We start from the raw sequence: 23,008 nt of genomic DNA on the forward strand, positions 1-23,008 counted from the left end.
CAAGGAAATAAAAGTACACATCTGCTGCACATGACTAGGAAGAAATTAATTATGTTTTTCATTACATTCACATCTATGCAAGTCTATTTGGTTTTTCTTAGCAACTGTGAAACTAAGGGAATGCTGGGATCATTATGGTGATTGAGATGGTATTGTCATGCTACTAACTTTAATATTTTATTACCTTTATAAGGCTGATTTGCTTGCTAAAATTTCCATCACACGTCCAATGTGCCCTGCATCCATAAATTCATACCAGCTAGCAAATTTATTTGGCATTCTGAGCTGAGAAACCAAGCCCATAAAGTAGAAAGAGGCTCTTCTACAGATGTTTAAATACAATACAATCATCTGCAACCTTTTTGTCATCTTTCTAGTTTTACCATTTATATGGTCCCTTTAACTTCCCTGTTGAAACTAACCAATATGGAAAATAGATACCTTTTAATGCAATGACCATTTTGAAACTAAGAAAGATTTATTTATCAACACAGTGATCCCTCACGCAACTATATCAGTGGATCAATTCCAAAAGCTTTTGCTAAGCTCTCATCTCTCACCATTCTGTAAGTTTCTAGTTGCATGCTTTTGGATATGTATTATCCGTTAGTTAGACCGTTTGGCTGGACTTCAACTGTTGCTACACTACAGGGCTCTTGTGGGAAACCGCATTAATGGTGAGATTCCTGAGGAAATCGGAGACATTGCTACTCTTACGGACTTGTAAGTCATCAATACTGTGCTGTCTACTGCACCAAGAGATTAATCATGGCCTTGGTTTTAAAACAGACTATATTTCCAGGGTGTTGCAACAAAATCAGCTTAATGGAACTCTTCCTGAAAAGCTTGGAAATTTGAGCCGCTTGAGGAGGCTGTAAGACTGCTTATCCCTTTTTTTCTGTTTGTTTAAAATTTACTGTTTCTTTCTTTTGAAGTATGCACTTGAATATATTGGATTACGTTGTGGTGCTATCACTGCCAAAGTTTCTTATCTAAAATGCTTTTCTTGTTGTAGATAGAGTAATAATTTGTTAAGAAACAGCTGTATGATCAGGAAGGATTTTGTATGCATGATGTAGTCCGGCTGTGGTCTTCAAATATCGTTGAGGAATTAAGTCTATATTTGAAAATATGCCTTCATTGTTTGACAAAATCCAGAAAAGGTGAAAATATCATTGAGGACTCAAGTCTAGATTAGAAGATACGCCTTAAGGGCTTGTTTCTAATGTCCTTATGTAATTACCAAATGAATTTTTAAGACTATTTTGATAATTATATAATTACCAAAGATCATGGTGATCGATCTATGGGAGATAAGCTTGCAATCTAATTGCAAGTATGCTATGTTGTTGTCATGAGTATTATTTCTCGTCCTTTCGTGTTTTACTGATACTTTGATGATTATGAAATTTAATTTCCATTCTCATTATAATATTTTATGGCCTTATTTGAATCTGTTCTTAATCTTGTGCCAACACTATTCCATCTTATTTTCTTCTATGGTTTAAATTAAACCTTATGTGAAGTTTCTTTAGTGGTTTTCTTTCTTTCCTTAATTTTGAAATTTTCATTTGTCTGGTTGAATTTATGATCTCTTTTTTTCTTTTTATTTTTTATATTTTTTTACGACTATAAATTATGTAAAGGTTTTCCTGTTGTTGCATTTCTTGCCTTGTCTAGCATTCAACCATTGTGCCTATCAATATGTGTGGCATGCTTTATCTGAGGCTGCGTTGTGAAAACCCTCTTCCATAAATTGAACATTCTCTTTTAGATGTCCCTGTAATGTTGATTGTGACAAAAATGCTATGTCAAGGCGCAGTCATCATTGCCACTACTAGTCCTATCTTTTTCATATTGTTGGAATTCATAGCGAATGGTCTGCTGCAGCATTCTTTCTGCTAACAATTTTATGGGAACAATTCCAAACACATTCAGCAACTTGAAGAACTTGACAGATTTGTAAGTGGTAATTGTTTTGACAATTATTAGTCTTAAATTTTAGTAATTCTAAAAGTTCTTCAAATGATTGCAGTAGGATAGATGGGAGTGTACTATCTGGGAAGATACCTGATCTGATTGGGAACTGGACAAAAATTGATTTACTGTGAGTATCATTAGCAGCTCCATTCATCAGCAATCTTTTCCCCACCTGTGGAATTCTAACAAGCTTTCTCTTAAATTTTAATTTTACCTAAGAACATCTCAAATAATTGTTTGATAATCGGTTTCAGGCACATGCAAGGCACATCCATGGATGGCCCCATTCCTTCTACCATATCCCAGCTGAAAGACATAGCTGAGTTGTGAGGACTTATTTACATTAGTAACTACTTTTTCATATTTAGTAAATTCATTTCAACCAAAAAGAAGTTACCGGATTTATGATGCTTATGGATCTGAGGATGTAGAAAGATGAAGAAATCTGATCTGATTGATGCATCTTAATTTTCAGGAGAATATCAGATTTGAATGGATCAACTATGACAATCCCTGATCTGGAGGGGATGAAAAAATTGAGAGTTCTGTAAGTTGAATAAGAATGCAATTCATGGGAAGAATGCAACTATGTCATCAATTTGTGTTTCAGTCACCTTTACCAAGTTATTTCTTTATTTTTGTTGCACAGGGTACTGAGAAACTGCCGAATTACTGGCCAAATCCCACTTTACATTGGTCAATTGCGAAACCTCGTAACTTTGTAAGTTCATTGTAACTGTTATTCTTGCAGAGATGCAATTTTTTAAAAAAATTTATTTTATATACGCAATTGCATGCTGACTTGATATATCTAATATAGAAATGACAAATTTATGCTTGTAATCTGGAAGTAAGAGGTTGGACAAGTTATTTCAGTTGACATGTTATATTATTTGTTGTCATTTTAGTTAAGGATAATACTCACTAAAGCAAAAAATTTGTACAATGTTCTGGTGTCTTGTTTGTTATGATAGTTATAAACTTGAAAATTTGAGCTGAAACAAACATTTTAAGATTCATTTATGTTGAATGTTTACTGTTATTCATCTATACCTTTAACCTCCAGATGTGAATAAAGAAATCATTCTTAGGATTTTGCCAAACAAATTAATTTGGTTAGTTAGTATGTATATTTTGTTCTCATTCCTTCACTTTTTAAAAAGTTTCTATCTACGGTAGGTTTGAGTTTGTCTAGGGGAACAAAGTGGAGTAGATTAGATCACATCAATTTCCCCTTTCTGGCTGGTAATTTTATATCATGTAGGTAACTTGTGCTTCTTACTTGCAGAGACCTGAGCTTTAGCATGTTGACTGGTGGAATTCCGGAAGCATTTTTGAGGTTGGATACGCGTATAAGATTCATGTAAGTAACTAATTTTGGACTAGTTGTGTGTCCAAACCTTTACAGACTCTGTACCTCTTTCTTCTACTTATTTCTCAAGCATGTTGTTTGTATCATAATTGCTTTCTATTCAATTCGAGACATAATATATTGACTACGGATGTAGGTTTTCAACCAACAACTCACTAACTGGAGAAGTACCTGATCAGATTCTCAAAAGCAGGAATATAATGTCAGTATTTTTCCAAACCTGTTGTTTATTTTTCTTAGGCCACAAATCACACATGCATTTACCGTACTTAAATTCTCGAAACGTAATAAGGTTGAGTTAGATCACTCAGAACTTCATCACAAATGTCATGACAATTCCTATTGCAGTGATATATCTTACAACAACTTTACACAGTTGGCATCAACAGATCAATTTTTTTGCCCGTCATCACCTGTGTAAGCTTTTTTTTTTTTGGTTATTAGTTCTACATCATTTACAATATTACATCTCACCTACAAATAATCAACCCTTTTATATTGGTCAACAGGAATTTAGTTTCCATTCTTCCACCTACAAACAACGACTCGTAAGTTCCTTACATTACTAAGGTGTATTTTTATTCTACTTAGTTAAACATCAGCAGAATGAAAATTTCGCAGTTACTGAACCTAAATTCTTTTTGTAGAGTTCATTGGTGCTTGCAGAAGGGCTTTCCTTGCTCAACAAAACCCAAATGTAAGTATTAAGCCTGCCAAGCTCTGCTATTAATGATGTAGCGGTAAACTTTTAACTCTAAACATCTTTGTCAAAGTATCTTGTGTCGTGATTTTTGTGTTATGCGCAGACCATGAGTTGTTCATCAACTGCGGAGGAGATCAAACATCCTTTGAGGGACATGAATATGAAGTGGACAAAAACCCACAGGGTGAATCATACTTTTTCTCTTCTTCAGATAAATGGGCTTATAGCAGCACAGGGTCTTTGATTGGCAACAATAGTAATACATCTTTGATAGCAGACAACAATTTCTCTTTGAATTTGACTGGTGGTGAATTGTACAGTACAGCCCGCCTTGCCCCTATTTCATTGAAGTATTATGGGCTTTGCTTGCGCAAGGGCTGGTATAACGTGCGCCTCCATTTTGCTGAAATAATGTTCTCTGATGGTCAGAAATTTAGCAGCCTTGGGAGGCGCATCTTCGACATATCAATCCAAGTAAAATGCCAGCCTGCTAGTAGACTTCATGCATAACTTATTTACTATTTAGTGACTTTGTATGAACATCAGTTTCTTTATTTTCTTTTCAGCACTTCCGATTTTTGAGCCTCTGATAAATTATCTTACCTTCTTTGGTACAAGTGATAATTTCACTCCTTTCCCAGGGGGAACTACGTTGGAAGGACTTTAATATTATGGAGGAAGCTGAAGGTGTTGGCAAGAACATCACTAAGGAAGTTGATGTTTACGTTAATGGTAGCACTCTGGAGATTCACCTATACTGGTCAGGGAAAGGAACTACAACAATTCCCAACCAGGGAACATATGGACCTCTTATATCTGCTATTTCAGTGACGCCAAGTACATCTTCTATTGTGGGTTATTCTTTCTTGCTTCTACCCTGTCATGTGACTAATCGTTGCCTTTCATGTAGGCTATAAACTTCATACTGGACTATCTGCTGGAGCTATTGCTGGCATTGTGGTTGCTTCATGTGTGCTCCTTGTGTTGATCCTAGTTGTACTCCGAATGAAGGGTTACCTTGGTGGGAAAGACCTTGAAGATAAAGGTGAGATCTGACATTCCTGCATATGAAAATTTTCTCTTGTTGCTATCTGATTGCTAATGCATGTTCGGTTCACCAGTTTGAAAATGAGATAGATGTTTGAGCTTTTCATGGGACATGGCATCGGTAAAATATCTTGGGAAAATCAGATAATAGTCTTCCTGTACAGTACACAATCTAGTCTTCATTTTGATGAGAGGGATAGATGTTTTGGCATCTTCACACAAAATTAATGCAAATTGGGAAATTTGAAACATTTAAGCATGTCTGTTCATGTAAAGCTTGTACAGGTCTGTTTATGAGTGTCACAAAACTTAGGTTACTGCTCCTAAATGAGTATAAATTGGCCTATAGATAATTTCATGTTGATTAGAAATGAAATAAATGCTGCCTTCGGTGGGAATTTTCCATCCATAAAAGATTCATTAGCACGCAGAGTTTGATCTATGTAGATTGTGATAGAAAAACAGTTGAACCTCTGTAATTGAACTCACATGAGGCAGGTGGCTACTAATACAAAATGGAATGGTGAGATCAGATGGCTCTAAATCAGTCATGTCATATTTCATATAGCATTGCAACCTTAAGATAGGTTGAGAAAATTGAATTACTTTTCTTTAGCTGTGTTGTTGGTTTACTATAGTTTTCTAATATCTTGCTGGGAATTTCTATTCCCTGTCCTTGTTATAGAACTTTGAGCACTTGATCTGCAAACAGGTTATTTTTCCTTGAGACAAATCAAAGCTGCAACCAGTAACTTTGACCCTGCGAACAAAATTGGTGAAGGAGGATTTGGGCCAGTTTACAAGGTATTTTTTGTGCAAGTAATTAATTTTTGGCCTTTGGTTACAAACCTGACAATGTCAAGCAACATTTAGGGCAACTATCCTTTTAAGGCAGCAATGCAGAGGAAATTTTTTTTTTATATGTTCCTATCTATTCTGACATTCATGCTGCTTGATCTTTGGGAGTATTGTCAGATGGTGCTGTTATCGCTGTTAAGCAGCTCTCCGCTAAATCGAAGCTAGGAAATCGTGAATTTGTCAATGAGATAGGCATGATATCTGCCTTACAACACCCAAATCTTGTCAGGCTCTACGGCTGTTGTATTGAAGGAAACCAGTTGTTGCTAATAAATGAGTACATGGAAAACAATAGTCTTGCCTGTGCACTCTTTGGTAATTGCTTCATTATCATCTTTGTAAACCATTCTATATATCTTAAGAATGATTATACTGAAATACCCCTCTCTCTCTCTCTCTCTCTCTCTCTCTCTCATATTTTTAGGTTGTGAGGAGCACTGCCTAAAACTGGACTGGCCAACAAGAAAAAGGATATGTGTGGGGATAGCAAGGGGGCTAGCTCACCTTCATGAGGAATCAAGGTTGAAAATTGTTCACAGACATTAAGGCCACCAATGTGCAGCTTGATAAGGATCTGAATGCAAAGATATCTGACTTTGGTTTGGCCAAACTTGATGAAGAGGAGAACACCCATATCAGCACACGAATTGCTGGAACAATGTATGTTTTTCTCCACCCTTTTTGAAATGTTAGTTTTCTTTATTTAGTAAGAGCAACGGTTGTTGAACACAAATGTAGTTAATTCTTCACTTTAAAGGGGTATATGTCAGATTAATATACATATGTATTTTACTAGAAATTAGTTAATTTATAATTTGGTTTAACCATTACTATCCTTTTCCCAAAGATGCAATGGATACTAAGCCCTCCCTGGATTTGCATAACTGATATTGTATTGGTAGTCTGAAATTTTGGGCTGCAAGAATTTTGCATTTTTATTTTTGTTTCTCTCTCTTTTTGGAATGATGAGTGACCTTATTTCTTAAGTTGTTGTTGTTGTTTTTTTTTTTTTACATTTGACACTCCCATCATTGGAGGTGTAGTTCTGCACTGGTTTGTTAGTTGCTGCCGGGTGGTAGATAAGCAGCTTTGACTGGTTTTTCTTTCAAACTGCAATTCTGAAAACTAGCTAAAGTACACCCTTTTATGTAAGATAAAAATTTGTGGTGAACCGAACTCCTTTCCAACTGTGGGTCATCAAGAATGGACTATCAAAACTAGATGGAAGAGATCATAGGTTGATTAATTGATTGTCATTCATAATTAGATTACTATCTATTCTGCTTGAATGAAAGTGATTTACAATTTGCTGTTTTGATCTGCAACTTTTCTGATTTTTTTTTCCTTTTCCATTTTTTCAGAGGATATATGGTTCCTGAATATGCAATGAGGGGTTATTTAACAGATAAAGCAGATGTTTATAGCTTTGGAATTGTTGCACTAGAGATTGTCACTGGAAAAGGCAACACAAATTACAGGCCAAGGGAGGAGTTTGTTTACCTTCTTGATTGGGTAAATTATGCTTTTTTATCATTTTTCTTTGCTTGGCAATCTTTTGGTTTTACACATGCAAATGTTCCATGTTGGTCCTCCTCTCAGTTATATGTGACTTAGAGTGCACTTAGAAAAACTTGGAAACGTAACATTTCTGTCACTTTTCACATAAATAAATCCAACCTTAAAACTAAATTCAGTGGAAAAATTGAAGTTGCAACCTTATTTCTCTAATGGGCATAATATATTGATCTTTCATTAATGATAGCATTTCAAATGCATTATGAAACTAATTTTAGATGTAGGAGGTAATGCATTCAAATCTTTGCAATGTACTTGACTCATGTGGCTTCTTTATAGAAAACACCTTCTATCTATATAATTTTCCTATGCTAATGCTTTAAAATTGCTTGGTTTTATTTTATGTGAGATAACTAAAGTTAGTCTTCTGTTTCTACATACGATTGAAGGCCTATGTCCTACAAGAGCAGGGAAATCTTTTGTCACTTGTGGATTCCAATCTCGGTCCAGACTACCCTAAACAAGAGGCAACGAATATGTTAAATGTCGCTCTCTTGTGCACCAACATATCTCCCTCCCTTAGGCCATCCATGTCTTCCGTGGTGAGTATGCTCGAAGGCCAAAGTCCCATACAAGCACCGGTGATCAAGCGCAATTCACTGAATGAGGACATGAGGTTTAAAGCCTTTGAGAGGCTAACACAGGACAGCCAGACACACGTCTCTACGTTCTCTGTAGACAGTCAAGTGCAGAGGAGCACATCAATGGACGGGCCATGGATTGATTCCTTGGTTTCTATCCCAAGTATTAATGAGGTTCGGGACCATTCTTCATCTAGCAAGCTTCTTCTGGATCTTTATGATGTAAATTTAGAATGATGAAATGAATATATAAGGCATACATTTCTACAAACCGTTTTTGAGGCTTCTTCTTCTTCTTCTTTTTTTTTTCTCTTCTCAAAATTTCTACAGTTTACTTAAAACAATATTTATATTGTTCTTTCTAGTCTTTTTTATATTTATCGCTACCCAACGCATTTTAGAGGTATTTCTTGTATGAGAAAAAGGTTCATAGGCTTAAATGTCCTTGTATTTGTTTTTGTATCGTGTAATTTGTTCTGTTATGAAAATGCCAAATTGGGGGATTGTTGCAGTTCACAAGTCAGTTTTCTTTTTTTTCTTTTTCTTTTTTTAAGTTTAATTTTTATGGCAAAATTGACTTTAGATTGATCTATATTCAGTCTCTGAGTTATTTATTTATTTATTCAAGATGCATAGAGATATCATACTGGTGCCTTAGATTGACAATCTTATCAACAAATTTACAAAGGTAGGTTTTGGTTGGATCATAAATTTGGATAGAATTTTTTTTTTTTAAATGTGTAAAATGTGATTCTATTTTATTTACTTTTTTTTTTTTTTTCCTTTTGAAATTCATGAATCAAATACAATCTTAGACTCATTATGTCCAATTCACACAAAACTTGTAAATGTATTAATAACGTTATAAATACGAACCCTTTTCCAATAAACTTACCTTGTAACGTTGCAGAGTAGAAAGTTATTAAATACTTAGGAAATATTATATTTATTGTTTATTTTGTACTTATGTCAAATAAAAAATTGTAATACAAACTAAGTATATCATTATTTGTCTCTCAATTACCTAATAAAAATGAGTTAGCAGTCCTACTTGTAAATTTTTTTACTATATAATTGGTTTAAATTATCACATAGGCGATCTACGCGGTGTTCTGGAACTAATAGTTACACTCTTGTTGGCTATATATTTTGTATCAGTCAATCACAGCTTAACACGTGGCTCGTAAAGGATAATTTAGGGAGTTAACGCAAGTCTCCAGTTAACAATAAAAACGTGGCAGTTCATATTGGTAACAATAGATCGGCATAGCATTAAAGCAATTAGAGGGCGCAAGATGACGTGGCCCAATGGTTATTTACAATTCAAATTCAAATTCAAGAGGGAAGCCCAACTCTAAGAATGACGTAGTGGGAGCAAACTAATCAAGGCCATGACCAATGATCGTGGAAAGACATTTCGACGGTTAGAAGCCAATTTCGATGGTTACCGTCAGAGAGTATAAATAGAAGAGAAGGCCAACAGAAGAAGCTCAGACTCAGATCCAGAAAACCAGTTATTTACCTTATGTTTTCTTTCTAGTTTTTACATTTTGTGTTCTTCAATTCCTGTATTGCACTTTAATTTTTAGGAGTAGTTCCAAGTAGTCTGTTGCTGTAAAAACCTTTGAGGTTGTGCGAAGGTATCATTGTAAGTTCATATCGTTTAATGAAATTTAGTTTATTGTTATCTTCAATATCTTTAACTTTCTCCTAAGCAAAAGCCACCAGTAAAAGTCATCTTCATTGAGGCTGAAAGAACTTCAACACAATCGTCTGATAATTAGTTGGCAATTAAACTTTCTGTAAGAACTTATTGATCCTAGTTGGCACGCTTAAAATTAAATTATTAACCTTCGAAAGCCAAAAAAAACCAACATATATTTTTTGGCACGCCGAATAGGACCTGGAAAATGGCTAGACAACGAGTAAGAGAAGAAAATGAACACCTCGAAAAAAGGGTAGAAAGAACTAATATAGAGGAAAATGTTGAGCCACATCCTGAGAATGTGCCTGCTTCAAATAGTCCTCCACAGTTGGTTGAAGAAACCATTACTTCAAGGTAAACAACCCAGGTCCAGAATATTGGATAAGGCCAAAAAGCTGGCCCTTCGACTGTCTCATCCACACATTAATGAGGAAGTTTGGTGGATGTTATGGGACAACAGTTGATGTATATAATGAAGAGGTGGGCAGTGTCTTTTTTGGATTGAATGCATACATATCAACCACCCATCATTAGACAAACTGAAGAAAATATAAATCTGCTTCAGCAACAATTGGCTCGAAATAGACAACCTACACAAAATAATGGTCAGACCAGTAATCAAACACCTGAAAGACCAATACCAGTGCCCCAGTCATGGTATGAGCCCCTTTCTAGAATGCAAGCAGGCCAAAACATGTCTATACCTACCTGCGAAGTCATGCATATTGGTGGAATATAGTCAACACAAGGGAATGGTAGAACATATACTAATTCCATGTTCGAAGCTATACCCGGGGGGTTGAATGGGGTTCATGCAAATGGAAGAGAAACAATGCCTGTTCCCCCTCCAGCAATTCCTTTTGCAGTGCCTTATGTAGGCCAGGCACCTGCCCAAAGGGGTCAGCTGTATCCTCAGGCTTACCAGGCACAACAGGGACAACCAGTCCTAAACATGCCTTTGCCTGGTGTAGACACCCCATTTTTGACCGACCTTAAGACTCAGACATCATCGATTGAGCGCTCGATGATTGCTCATATTGTGCTCGTTCTGAGGTTATAGAGTCTCGGCTGAGAGCCTTGCCTCCGGACTTCGGGACTCTTTTGTGCTTTGCCTCGGTTTGCGACCCAGGTTCTGTTTTCTCTTCCCGAAGGGAGGAAGAGGTCTCATAGACCATCTCTCAGTGGCCGTAGGCTACTTTTCGTGGTCATAGACCACTGTTCCCGTTTGGAGACCAGTTTCCGATTTTCGGAGTCATCGGCCGTGCGCCTCAGTTCAGGACCGCTTAACTTTCTCCGTTTGCTCCGGTTTTTGACACACACCTTGTTTCCTCTCTCTAGAGGGACACTATGGCTCGAGAGACCGCCTTTGTGGTTGCACGCCACTTTTGATGCTTAACAGTCAGTTTTCGGAGCACCTGGCTGCGCGTTTTGGCCCTCGAACCCTCGTTTTGCATCCATCTTGGTTCATTTTTGGCATGGACATTGTTTTCATTGTTTGGAAGGTGGTACAAGGGTGGGAGACCACCTTTTCTCCTTGGAGACCACTTTTCTTCCGCCAGTCGATTTTCTTGTCAGGGAGCTGGTCTTCTTGGTTTTTGAGCCACATTTGTTGGTCTCCCACCATACCACGTGCTTGCATTTCATGTGGAGACCACCCTAGGAGGCTGCCGACCAGCTTTTAAGACCTAACCCTTTTGAACCTGGTCAGCCAACCAGGGCAAGTAGTCGGCCGACCACCTGAACTGGTTGGCCTGCCTCTCTCAGTCTTGTCTCTATGAGTTGTTGCCAGCTGTGCCAGCTGGATGGCACAAAATGGATCCTCCATACATGTGTATGGAGGATCTTTAAGCTTGTTTTTTTAGCTTCTTTGAGAAGCTTTGGACCCTCTTGGCTATAAAGGAGGGCCTCTCCCTCCTTTGTGAAGGTTCAGAATTTCCCTAAGGCATACGCATATACCTCCCTCTCTATATCTCTATTTTGGCTCCAAAGTGCTAAGTTCTTGCCCCTTTGCACACTACCTCTTAGTCTAACACCTCCAACACCAACCTAAGATTCTTGGAGGGTCTTGAGAAGTCCTAAGGAGCTGCATTTTTGGTCCATAAGCTTCTGGAGTTGCTGAGCTACAAAGGTAACGCCCTATTCCCTCTTTTAGGCTTTGTTTTGCTTCATCTTTTAGCCATATTTGAAATCATATTTGAGCTTTTTCATCAACTGAAAAAAGTCTTATTTTGAGGTCCTTAACATATTTGTTTAAGGTTGTTTTTCTGTTGGGGGTCATCTACCCCCCTGCATTCTTCATTTTGCCTTATTTTGAGCCATGCATTAAGGCCTTTGTTTTGAGCTTTGTTTGCCCTTTTGACCACTGAAATCCAGTGGATTTTCTGTGGTTATTATGTGTTTTTGAGAGCCAAAATCAGAGAGGGGTGACCCTCTCTCTCCTTGTTTTGATTTCTAGCATATTTGGCTTAACAAAGGAGCCCTTATTTGCATGCTTCCAAGCCTTGTTTCAGGCTATTTTTGGTGAGTTTTAGGACCTGCATAGGCTCTATCCAGAGCTTGTTTTTCCATATTGGGTGTCTATCTTGCATGCATAGAATAACCCTCTTCATAGCCTATCAAAGGAGCATGTCATTCTTGCATGCATTGACCATGTTTCAATAAGTTTTTGGGCTTTATTTGGCATGTCTTACCTCTGAATTTTGCTGGTTTAGCAACCTCTTGAATGCTTCATATACTTGTAGTGTAAACCCTCTTCACTAACTTGTATTGCATGCTATTTTGGTCTTTGATTCTAGCACTTTTTGGTCATGCCTTAAATTGATTTTGTGCATGTTCTAGACTGCCTTAGCTCTTTTTTTATGCCTCATGGTCGAATGATGCTTACTATGCATGGTTGTAGTGTAATACCCTTGTCTAGCCTTGAGTTTTGAAGCCTATTGCATGCTTATACTAAGGTGTTTTCATGTTTTGGGGCCATTGAGCATCTCATTTCAGAGCCTATACTTGTGTCATATTCCCATGTTTTCCACTCTTTAAATGTGTTTGAGAGTCATGCTTAAATACCTCATTTATGGACCATTGCATGAGCTTCATTTCTATGCATTTTGAGCCATTATTTTAGACCATTTTCCCACTATCTTGGACCTGCATAGGGATTGTTTGGGGCTGGTTGGGTCACTTGAGCATTGCTTTGTGTACCTCTAGTGTAATGCACTTCACTAGTTTCGGTATCCGGGCCATCTAACATGCATTATGTGAGGTGTTTACATGATTCAGGACCATCTTGCATGTCATTTCAGAGCTGGAAAATGTGTGATTGTATGCCATATTTCATCCCTTGCCATGCTTTGGTAGAGTTGCATTTGGTGCCTTAGGTTTGGTCCCTTGCATTCGTGCATATTTGCATGTGTTTTCGTTGCCCAATTTCATCATGTTTGGCCACTGATTTGGGTGTGGCTAAGGCTCACCTATCTTGGTTTAAGTCCATCTTGCATTGTATATGCTATTTAGTCCATGTGGTTGCATGATTGACCATTGCATTGTGTATGCCTCAATCATTTCATTGTTAGTCTCCATGTGTGCATTGCGTATGCCGTATAGTTTTCATGTGCATTGAGTATGCCATTGATTATTTCATAGCATTGTGTATGCTAGTAGCATGTTTGCATATCATCATTTGTATGTTTGCATCATTTAGTGGCATTATGTTTAGGTTGCATGTTAGAGTTGCATTCATGCATGCCATGTGTATTGCATTGTGTTTGGAGTAGGGTTTAGTCCAAACACGGGAAACGAGGGACGTTTCGTACTCCAAGTGACGAAACGTGCCTCAATTCTTGATCGCCGACACTCTTGACTGTCCATGATTGAGTTGTTGACTTTACTTGCTTATGTTTGCATTCATTTCACATCGAGTTGTGCAATTCGACCCCTCGGCCATCATGCATTGAGATGCGTGATTGGTGGCACGAGGATCGAGGATTACACTCCTTAGAGCTTATGCAATGACGGGCAGAGTGGTCGTGCACACATATGTTGAAAATACTTTGCCATGCCCCTTTCTTGCTCTCTGTTGCAGCAAACCAGAAACCAGCAACAAAAACTGGTCGGCAGTATCCCTACAGGTTCCCATAGTGGAGTTTTAGCCTTCTGGAGTTTTGTGCAGTGTTCTGGGACCGGTTGCAAACAAAGGCAAATCGGGGCATCGCGATGGATTTCCCGACAAGGCGACTCGAGCATGCATGCATCCCTTATCACTCAAGGCGGAGCTGAGGCAGTCCATTGCATATAGATTTGCATGCTATTTTTATTGCTTACTTAGTTAATTTGTTAAGTAATTAATGTTGTGTAATAATTAGCTGTAATTCGTTATTCATTTCGGTTGTGTAATAATTAGCTTAGATTAGCTAGTTTATTCTGTACTATATATTCGAACCCTCCGAGGAGGGCAATATTGTAATAAGTGTGCGTGTGTGTGATGTATGTCTTCCAACCCCACGTCTTTCTCCCTTTTATTTACTAGCTTATGATGGTTAGTTTTAGGGCATGTTTCAATTAGCATCTATATGTTCGCATGTTTGCATTCATTCATCTGTATTGCATGCACCGGGCTCGGTGTATCATGCTAACTGCATTGTATTTCAATTCCAAGTTGAATATATGTATCGATTGTTGCATCTCATATGCCATCTTAGAATAGCCGAGCCTATTGTAGTCGCATTTTTGCATGTGTTGCATTAGGCATTCTTAGCATAGTTAGGATTCATGCATGATTTCTAATTAGCTTCTTTCTTTGGCTCGGAGTACTCGGTAAGTGTTTATGCTTTAGCATCCTTGCATGTGTGTGAGTGACTGCCATGACAACATGCTTACCATGAGGCTATGTGCTTATGTGATATAACTGCCTGAATGCCTGTGGGTGAAGGTTGGATTATTTGAATTGGAACAATTCATTGATTGCGAGTTTTAAGCCCACTTGAGAGTGGCAAATCACCATATTTCTAAGCCCACTTGAGGGTGGCAAAATCCGTATTTTTAGCCTACTTGCGAGTAGCAAACTGCTTTTAAAAAAACAAACATGAGATGTTTTGTTCCAACTTAGGTAATTCGGTCTATACTTGTATGCTGTGCGCATCACATAGTAATTCTAGGCTAATAATCGGAATAAGAGCACATAATGTTTTCAAAACTCGATATCATGGTTAGTAGAGGCCGATCTTTGATCGAGCGAGCGGGGGTGCTCATGAAATGACCTTCCCCAATCGTACCCAAGTTCCTGAGCCGAGACAACTTTGGTGATGACGAACACGTGGCCTTAGGCACGAGTCAGGGTTTCCTAAATTCCCCCAAAACAAAATATTTAGGCGACTCTGTATCTGGCAAAGCAGTCCATGTTTGGCATTTCTTTCTAAAAATCTGTTTTCCAAAACGATTTGCCGGATTTGGACTTTTTGATGATTCATCGGTCTTGCATTGCACTCTGCGAGATTAGATACAGGACCGTGACATTGAGTCTGAACTATAGTAAGCCCAATGAACAAAACGAGATTCCCTCCCGAAACATTCGGGGACGTCTACACCTGGACCAAAAGGACCCCAAACAGAAGTGGTTCCTCCAAACCTAGTGTTTACTCCCTCAATAGTGGCTCAATCGGCACCAAACATGGTACCCAGAGACCACATTGTAGATGTAGTAAGAGAAATCTGTAGACCCATGGCTCGAAGGATCCAGACTCTTGTCTATAGAAAGCCTTACCCAAAATGGGTGGATAGGCTGCATAAATACCCAAGAGGATATAAAATACCAAATTTTGCCCCTTTTTTTTATGAAAATGAAAATTAGTCAATTATTGAACACATTGCCAGATTTACAGGCCAGTGTGGTAAGTTTACAAATAATGATTATATGAAACTATGACTTTTTCTAAATTCTCTAACTAGGGCAGCTTTTGTCTGGTATACAAACCTTACACCTGGTTCTATTCAAACTTGGCAACAAATGGAGGAAGTATTTCTTGCCCAGTTTTTTCAAACAAAACCTGAGGTTTCTATGGCAGACTTGACAAGATTGAGCCAAAGGCCCGATGAAAAGGCTGCTCAATTCATTGCCAGATTCAAAAGAGCACGTAATAAATGTAGGGTCGTTTTACCTGAACTTGAATTTGTCAGATTGGCCCAAAATGGGCTAGAATTCAGGCTTCGAAAGAAGTTTGATTCTATAGAGTTTCGAGATCCGGTGAAACTTACCTATAAAGTGTCCAGCTATGAAACCTTACTTGAAGAGAAACAAGACCGAGGCAATGCATCCTATAAGACCTATTATAGGGACCCTAACTTTGAGATTGATGCAGTAGAGATCATAGGAAAAAAACCTATGACCTGTGAAACATTAGTTCAAAAAGATACTACAATTGATCAACAATTCAAAAGGAAAGACCTTCATAGGAAATATTCTTTTGACATAACAAAAGCAGATGACATATTTGATCATTTGCTTGCAACACATTTCTTAAAGTTGCCTAAGGGAGTTAAGATCTCAAATTCTGAAGAACTTAAAGGAAAATTGTACTGCAATGGCAAAACTCTTGATCCTACTCAACTAAAAATTGCATTGTTTTTCTAGACAGGATCCAGGAACAATTTCGAAAAGGGAGGCTAAAATTTTCAACAAAAACTGAGAAAGCCATGGGAATTGTTACTAACCCATTTCTAGAAATTGGAGAGGCAGCAGTTAATGTTAGCATATCGGATCTCCAGACTTTCTCTTTGAAAGAATTGGAAGAAGTCAACGTGCAGATGCATGTTGCTAGCCAGGCTACCTTCAAGAAAAGCACAAGAGGTTCACCAGCCAATGGACAAAGCTTAATAGGTCAAAAGGATGGCTCCAGTGAAAAAAGCAACTGTAATGCAGAGAAGGTGTCCCAAATGCAGGTTGAGTTATAAATGGCTGAGAGGGCTCCCAACTGATGGGAAACAATACTACAAGGATGTGTTAAAAGACCGTAGGCCAGCCAACAATTATGGTAGAAGGCCATTTCCAACTAATTTTAGGCAATAACCAGCCTTGGCTAGACCTTTAGATACCAGGAATCTGTCAAGAGGTAAGAGGCCTCTGCATGAGATTAGGCCACATAATTACTACAAGACAGTTAGCCAGCCTGAAAAAAAGCTTGAATTTGGCTTGAAACAAGGCACCTGAGCCAATGATTAGCCTTCCAAGACTACTTCGAAGATAGCTTCAAAGACCAGACTAGTAAGTCGAACAACCAAAGCAGTAGGTACATGGGTGCCAGGGGCACCTGATTGGTTTGTCATACAAAACAAACCTAAAGAGATGCCCAGAGTTTTGGGAGGATGGGAAAGGATGATCAAGCCCCCTTTGCTAGCCCCAAATAACTAAGTATTACTAAAAAATCCAAAGACAAGAGAGCCAGATATGGTTCCTGTAATCTCTAGGTCTCAGAGAAGGAAGATCCAACAAAGGTACACCCAGCACCAAAGAGATCTGAAGGAGAATGAAGAAAGTACTTCATTGGCCCAATCAAAAGGCCAGATAAAAGAGGAAGAAGGTTCAAGGCCTAATCCTAAGATCAAAAGAAGTACCAGTTGAGAACAAATGGCCAAAGTTCATGCTGAACTAAGAGCCAAAGAGAAATCCAACCTAGCAGGCCTCGAAAAGGCCTTGATGGAAAGTGATGATAAGACAGATGAAGAAGTTGAACCAGGCCAAGAAAAGCCATTGGCTGAAGAGGAAATGTTCAAATCCTTTATGGCTGAACAATCTTTCATGGTTGAAAAGTCAATAGAGCTAGATCACCAATAAACTGCTTCGAAGGAACCTGCCAACACTGAGGTACCAGAGTGCAGTATGAAGGATACTTCCCAAGCATCAGAACAAACCAATATGGAAGCAGAGCAGACATAGCCAGTAATACAATTTGGCCCATTCCCTCCAATGCTGGTTAATATGATTTATGTGCTGCCTCAGGAGTTTTAGGCTGAGGAGGAGAATCAGGAAGGCCAGGAAGGTGATCCCATACTAGTTTCCAGTGAGGATTCACAAACCAGTATGATCCAAGATTAATCTGAGGTGGCCAGGCCCATGGAAACTGATGAAGAAAGTGAAAAGGTAACCATTAACCTCTCATACCCCTTCGAATACCCTACAGTATTCATGACCCAACATGGTAAGCCTCTGTACATTAAGGCTTATTTCAATGGAATAGAAATGGGTAGAGTATTGGTAGACAAGGGGGCAGCAGTAAACCTGCTTCCAAGGTCTTCCTTGAAAAAGTTGGGGAAAAGAAATCCCAAGTTGATCCCAACAAGCACTACCATTACTGGTTTTGCTGGAGACAAGCAGATGGCTCAAGGCATTCTGCCTATCAACCTAAGTTTGGGAACCAGAGGCTGCATGACAGCTTTTTTTGTCATAAATAGTAATGCCAAATATAATACTTTGCTTGGCAGAGATTGGATACACACAAACAAATGTGTGCCTTCTTCTTTGCATTAAAAGATAATGATAGCAATAGGCAATAGAGAAACAGGGGAGATTGATACAGATCCAAAGTCTTTTTTTGCCTGTGTAGATTTTACAGAAGCCAAGCTGTACACTGAAGGGGTAGTGCCACTTAGTGTACTGAGGAAGTCTGATGTAACAGCCGAAGTGATAGATGATGAAGAAGTAGCACACCTAAAGCATCTAGTATAGGAGAGTGTTGATGAGGAGTTCATCATCAAAGATGCCAATGATGCCTGGTTATAGACAAAAAGATCAAGGTCAATAAGCCAGACCTTTGGCTTTAATCAAATTTTTGACGTTGGACATAAAAACAATAGTTCAGGAGGTGCAAAAAGAAAGAAAAGAGGCCATGGTGATTGGTTGTAGTTAGGGGCAACAAGAGGCCAAACCTTTGGCTCTCTGCAAATATTGTGCATTGGACATTGAAACTAAAGTCTAGGAATATAGGAGGAAGAGGCTCTACGAACAGATTTTGCCTATGAAGAAGAAAGTAAGGATATTGAACTAAAAAAGATAGAAGCAGAACGAAATGAAAGGTTGCTTCAAAGGTAGAAGAAGTCCAAGGGGGAGCATTAGTAAATGTTCAAGTGCAAGATCCCTTGAAAGAAGTTAACCTAGGCGAAGGGTCAGTACAACAACCCACTTACATCAATGCTTGGTTGGATCCTATTGACAGGAACCAGATGTTGGTTGTCCTGAAATAATATAAAGGTTATTTTTCTTGGTCTTATAATGAGTTGTCTGGATTGGACAGGTCATTAGTGGAATATAAGCTCCCAGTGAAGCCTAATTTCAAGCCACATAAGCAAAAACCAAGATGGATGAGCCCTGAAGTGGTTCAAAAGGCGAAAAAGGAGATTGTTAGGCTCCTTAAAGTAGACTTTATCAGAACAGTCAGGTATGTTAAATGGTTGTCTAATATAGTGCTTGTAGTTAAAAACAATGGCGAGTTGAGGGTATGCATCGATTTTAGAAATTTGAGTTTGGTAACTTCAAAAGATTAGTATCCGATGTTTATAACTGATTTATTGGTGGAGAGTTCGGCAGGACACAAGATTTTGTCTATGATGGATAGACATTCTAGGTATAACCAGATCTGCATAGCAGAGGAGGATGTTCATAAGATAGCTTTCAAGTGTCTTGGAAACATTGACACCTTCGAATGGGTTAAAATGCCATTTGGATTGAAGAATACTAGAACAACATATCATGGGGCAATGAACAGTATCTTTCATGATCTCATTGAAGGATACTTAGAATGTTATATTGATGATATTGTTGTGAAATCTTAGTCCATGGAGGAGCATCTGGTTCACTTGACAGCAACCTTTGAGAGAATGAGAGAGTTCAAGCTGAAACTCAATCCTCTCAAATGTGCTTTTGGTGTATCAGCTGAGAATTTCTTGGGGGTATGTGGCACACAAGAAGGGAACACAGATCGATCAAAACAAAGCCAAAGCCATCATTGAGGCCATACCTCCGTCAAGTAAGTAAAAATTGCAAAAATTCCATGGTTAGGTTAATTTCCTTCGAAGGTTTATTTCTACTACTGCTAAAAAAACTAAAGTGTTTTCTTCTTTGTTGAAGTTAAAAAATGAAGAAGAGTTAGTGTGGACAGTAGAGAATCAAGCTACTTTCGAATGGATCAAAGCCTACTTGGCCAAACCCTTATTATTGATGCCACCAAGAAGGGATAGACCTCTAAAGCTATGCCTTGCTGCAGCAAAAGATTCATTGAGAATTTTTCGAGTTCAAGACAATGAAAAAGGCAAAGAACAAACAGTTTATTACCTTAGTATGTTTTTAAATTCTTGCGAATGTAAATACTCAGATGTAGAAAAGCTATGTTTAGCATTGTATTTTGCAGCAATTGAGATATTATCTTTTGTCTACTGTTGTCTTGGTAATTGCAACCACATATTTGGTTAAATAAATGTTATCTAGACCCATGTTCAGGGGAAGACTTGGCAAATGGATTCTAACTTTGTCAGAATTCCACTTGGAATATGTTTTCCAAAAGACAGTAAAAGGACAGGTTTTGGCTAAATTTTTGGCTGATCATCCATGTCAAACAGAAAGCCAAGAGATAGTGGGGCTTCGCACAATTGATGTTGAGCCATAGCAAACGTGGTTCGATGGATCAAAAGCCAATTGTCTAGCTAGAATTGGTATTGTAATTAAGTCATCACAGGGGTAGAAACCACACATGGTTTCAGAATTGATGAAATGACTTGTTCCAACAACCAAGCTGCGTATGAAGCTTTGGTAATGGGACTTGAGATACTTATTGGATTACAAGCTCATGCAGTTGATATATTTAGAAATTCTCAATTGGTAATCAACCAAGTAAAATGAATTTTTAAATGTCAAAGTGCAAGTATGTTACCATATTATGTTGCTACTTTACATTTGTTTTCCCAATTTCAAATAGCAAATGTAATTTATATCCCAAGACTCATGAATCATAGAACCAATGATGTGGCTCAAAGGGCCTCGAATTTCAAAAGGAGAGATGACACTCAAGTGGACATAAGTCAAGCAACATATCAGAAGTTAATACCATATCTAGCTAAAAGAGGTGTCATGGTTGAAGTTAACCATAATGATTTGGAAGAGCATGATTGGAGACACCCAATCATCTAATATTTGACTGGCCCTTCTTCGAAGGCCAGCAAAAGACTTAAATTGCAATCAATGCAATTTATAGTATATAGGAATTCCCTCTACAAAAAGAGAGCAGATGGGCCACTATTGGTATGTCTAGGGCCAAAAGAGGCATTAACTGCCATGGCTAAGGTACATAAAGGCATTTGTGGTGCCCATTAACTTGGTGTGAAGATGAGGTGGTTGCTTCGAAGACATTCCTATTATTGGCCAACCATTTTGTAACGACCCAAACCCGGCCCTATGGATTTAGCACCGTAACCGGCCAGTAATCCGAGATTACCGAAGGCCTACTTAACAGTAGTACAGTAAAACAGAGTACAGGGCCTGGCAGAAGCCAATACAGTAATTAAACAATGCCCAATGAGCTGTGACAGTCTGCATGCAAAAGGACTTTCCAAACATATTTACATTCAGTGGAAAGGTATACGCAATATATACAATCATTCAGAATAGGGACCCAATCCCTATGTAACGGTACAGTAAACATTCAGTCTATACAATCCATTTGGTTATTACAAAACAGCAAGACAGTACAGAAGGGGGAGTCCTAAAACACCCCTAAGCCTTAGCATGATAGGCTTGGAACCTCGCAGTGAGGCACGGTAATTGGCTTGACAAAACTGGAGTAACCCTGACGCTCCTAGCCGCGGTCTGGTGCCTGAACACCTACATATATATATGAGCAGTGAGCTAAAGCCCAGTGAATAACATAATGCCTAAAGAGGTTAAGAATGAATGTCCTTACAGTATGAAAACAGTTCATTAAATCAGTATTTCAGTCGTTCAGTCAGTACAGTCATATGTGGTACATCCATTAGCATAACAGTACAGTAAACAGTAGGTCTTAAAAGACCGAGCAGTAAATGATGGCCATCAGTCAGTAAACACTAGTGGTTCCAACAAGGGAACCGACAGAGATCTCTGTAACAGTAACAGTAACAGTAGGTGCTAAGGATGCCACAATACAGTTCAGAACATAGGACATACATTCATTTAATTAACAGTATCAGTTCAGAAAGCAGTACAGTTCAGTTGTTCAGAAGATAATCATTTCGAACATATCTTTACACAGTTGTTACTCACAGAGTTTGGGCTATAGTATGCTAGAGCGTGCCTCCCCAGTCGCCAACCCTACACAGTTAACAGATTGAACACACTAAGCTACACAGCTGGGAAAGATAATAACTTAATCCCTAATTTGCCTTGGTGTGTTTTACATCTATATCCTCAATAAGATGTCTTAAACTAGGCCTAAGAATGCCTAGAATGGGATGAGGATGCAAAGATGTACTTTTAAAAGCATTTTCAGATTTTTCAAAAAACAGAGGTCACGCTCGAGCGTAGCTCACTCCGCTCGAGCGGACATGCAGACAAAAGTACCCGCTCGAGCGGTAAATCCCCCGTTCGAGCGTACTGCAAAAGTACTGGATGGGTGAAATCTTCGCTCGACGGACGCTCGACGCCCGCTCGAGCTTGAGACACAAGACTCCGCTCGAGTACTCAGTCCTCCGCTCGAGCAGATTGTAAAACAGTGCAGAGATACTGGATGCTCGAATTCCACGCTCGAGCGTCACCTTCCCCCGCTCGAGCGGGAGTGCAAAATCTAGAAATTCCAGATTGCACCTCCAAGCTCAAACTCAAGCTCAAATGCATCAAAACCGATCCTCTTGGGCCCATTTTCTAGAAAACTCTTATAAACTCATAGTTAAACATGATTCAAAACTCAATTTGAGAAGTCAAAGCCCAAGGGTGTTTAATCAAACCCAATTTCAAACTAATTTTTCAAGAACAATCCTCAAACATGACATGCATGATCTTCAAATAACTTTCAAGCTTCAAAACATGCTCTAATGAGCCAATTGATTCACAAACATGATGAAAATATGGCCTGCACTCAAAACATGGACATGTATGTGACGATTTGCCAAGAACTCAACTCAAAATCCAACAATACTAACATGCATGCAAGGAATGAGCTTCATTTCAACAACAATGA

At 38.5% G+C, this 23,008-nt stretch overlaps 1 long non-coding RNA gene and 1 pseudogene across 2 annotated transcripts in view; one reads left to right on the plus strand and one right to left on the minus strand.

The window, feature by feature from the left end:
• Positions 1–4,087: 4,087 nt before the first annotated feature.
• LOC114302096 (putative LRR receptor-like serine/threonine-protein kinase At1g53440) lies at positions 4,088–8,632 on the plus strand (annotated as a pseudogene). The gene is made up of 8 exons (XR_014338735.1): positions 4,088–4,529; positions 4,697–4,892; positions 4,966–5,100; positions 5,788–5,905; positions 6,064–6,275; positions 6,385–6,620; positions 7,322–7,472; positions 7,925–8,632. The product of XR_014338735.1 is annotated as a putative LRR receptor-like serine/threonine-protein kinase At1g53440 (transcript).
• Positions 4,989–23,008, minus strand: part of LOC145797332 (uncharacterized) — a 56,865-nt gene continuing 38,845 nt past the window's right edge. Inside the window, exon 4 of the long non-coding RNA XR_014338740.1 lies at positions 4,989–5,116. This is a non-coding gene — a long non-coding RNA (uncharacterized LOC145797332). The remainder of the gene's footprint in view (positions 5,117–23,008) is intronic.

This window comes from Camellia sinensis, chromosome 8 (assembly GCF_055761805.1).
Source record: "Camellia sinensis isolate YWXY chromosome 8, ASM5576180v1, whole genome shotgun sequence".
In the NCBI taxonomy this organism is placed as follows: Eukaryota; Viridiplantae; Streptophyta; class Magnoliopsida; order Ericales; family Theaceae; genus Camellia; species Camellia sinensis.